The sequence below is a fragment of the Octopus sinensis genome, linkage group LG23, assembly GCF_006345805.1.
Source record: "Octopus sinensis linkage group LG23, ASM634580v1, whole genome shotgun sequence".
Classification (NCBI taxonomy): domain Eukaryota; kingdom Metazoa; phylum Mollusca; class Cephalopoda; order Octopoda; family Octopodidae; genus Octopus; species Octopus sinensis.
The window spans coordinates 18,128,351-18,130,810 of NC_043019.1; the positions used below are offsets into that span (position 1 = coordinate 18,128,351).

General features: G+C 38.9%; 1 protein-coding gene across 1 annotated transcript in view; it reads left to right on the forward strand.

The window, feature by feature from the left end:
* The first annotated feature begins 405 nt into the window (after window positions 1–405).
* The window catches only part of LOC115223472 (afadin- and alpha-actinin-binding protein A), a 27,554-nt gene continuing 25,499 nt past the window's right edge, over window positions 406–2,460 (forward strand). The window contains exon 1 of the mRNA XM_036512529.1: window positions 406–526. The gene's annotated coding sequence lies outside the window, so the exon portion shown is untranslated. The remainder of the gene's footprint in view (window positions 527–2,460) is intronic.

The window sequence follows — 2,460 nt, forward strand, 5'->3', positions numbered from 1 at the left end:
TTGGCTTCTTTTAGGTAGTGATTGAGTTTTTGGTCCATTAGATTTATTTGTTAAACTAACGTGTGAGCTAGTAAAGTACCACGGCTTTTACTCTCTAGCTTTCATTGTGAGGGAGAATGCTGCCGGATTCTCTTTTTGAGAACCGAGGGATTATTTCAAACAGTGGCTATATTACTAATTACTCAGCTATGATTAAGTCATTGTAATATGTGTGTGTGAACATGTTCTGCACAGCATGTGTGTAGGGATGTATTTGTACACGTATTTCTCGGGGAGCATTCCTTTCTCTAAGTGAAGCGGTTACAAAAAGGTATCGCAACACGCGCGCACACGCTCTCTTCACCCCCTGTTGATCCATCTCCTCTCTAAATCCCTCCGATTCTCTCTTCTCCCTCTGAACATCTTTATCAACCACCACCAGAGAGATCCAGCCTCGTTTCCAAGTTGTTTGTAAACAAACTGTTGGAAGGATTCTGAACAGGTTAAGACAAGCGCGCGCGCACACACACTCACATCTCCTGTTCAGGTAAGATATATTGTACAGGTATTGCCTATTAGTGTGTGTGTTTATATAATTTTTATTGCTTTGGCAAATTCTACAATGCTGTTGTCATGTTGGGCTAGAGAGTTAATCTTTCTTGTGGCTTCTTACTTTCAAGTAATTCTTTGTTTATTAGTGGTGGTGGTGGTGGTAGCAGCTTAATGCTTTGAAATACCGCATTGAGTGTAATAGCGGTAGTAGTAGCAGTGGTGGTGGTGCTGTTGTTAGTAATTCTGTTGCCAGATACCAGAACTCTGCTGGCAGTTTATAGGTTTTGCTGTAACCTTAGTTAACTTTCCTCTGCGCACGATTTTGGATATTATAGGTAGGTAACATTGAATGTTTTGTATATAAATACCTGACTGTCTGAGAGTGTGGGATGAGGGAACGTGTAACTTGTTGAATATTATAACCGGCATATTTCTTCTCCGCTCGTAAAGTGTCTAAAACTTCTCCCAAAATGGAGCTCGATGGTATCTAATTGCGCCTCGTTACATTCCGAGTTCAAATCGCGTTGAGGTCGACTTTTTGTTCTTCCAGAGTCTAGAAATTAAATATCAATCTAGTACTTAGCTCATTGTAAGGCCTTGTTTCAGTTAGAAATTCTTGTTGCCGTTGTGAGGGTGGTGGATGGCAGTAGTGCACCGAACTAAAGGCTTTGCAGTATTTGGTTACGCTCGGAGTTCAAATTCCGCCAAGGTCAATTTCGGTTTTCGTCCTTCCAATAGTAATAAGTACAGACAGTTGACAATGTCACCTCTTCCTCTCCCTCCCCCATATTAGGCTTTCTACCTATTACTAATCCAATCAAGTCTTTGAGGCTGTTCATTTGAAGTTCGCTTTTTTTTTTCTTTCTTAGTCTTCTGGTGTCACTTAGTACTTATGGCCTAGTGCTTTTTAAAAATTATTCGTGAATTTTGTGACAAAATGCGAAGCGGCATTTCTTCCGGCTCTTTATGTTCCGAGTTCAAATCCTGCCTGATTTCAACTTTCCCTTTCATCTTTTCAGGATGGCTACCACTTGGGAACTTAGATCGGTGTAATCAACTTACTGCTTCCCTTAAAATTGCTGGCCTTGTGCCAAAATTAGAAATGATTATTCGTTAATATTTAGATTGTTGCTGTGATCAAAAACTATGGTAAACGTCAGTTTCTCTTTTGCCATTTTCACCCCAAAATAGTTCTTTCCTTTGCAAGCTAATAGTTTTGCGTGATTGTAGGGAGGTGGTAGTCCAGCCATGGTTTCCATAAGTATGGATGTTATGGTTATATCCTTCTTTATGAGTAGAATTGGTATTGAGGGGACCCACAGACGATTTAAATGTAAGAGTAGGTTTGGGTGTCAGGAATATAAAGTTAGCAAGTTCCAAGAAACAACAGTACCCTGCCTAGTTTCAGACCTCTATTGGTTAATCTCTCTCTCTCCATTTATAAAATTCTTTGTCTTTTCCCTATACATTCTCAAACAGTTCCATCAAATCAAATTTTACAGGGTAATAGTATTAGACCCCGCGAGTGTCAACATGTAATTTTTATTTTCATTTGGATTAAAACATAACATTTTATCTAAAATCTTTCTATAGTCAACTATTGTAAAGGACATTTTATACCATGACATAACATTTTATATATGAGTGTGTATGTATCTGTGTGTTCATTATATAAATGTATGTTTGTGTCTTTCTTAGTATGTGAGTGTGTGTGTGTGTGTGATTGTCCAATAACACTGATGTAAACTGGCCATGTTAAAGAGCTTGACTGGCTGCAACTAATGAAATGGCTGATAAACTCAGTCGGGAACTTCTAGATCAGGCTGTTCAATACCCTGTTGAATTTCTGAACACATTCAAACCCACTGGGATGTCACTGCATAACTTGACACTAAAGCTGGATGCTCCCATTATGTTGCTTTGGAATTT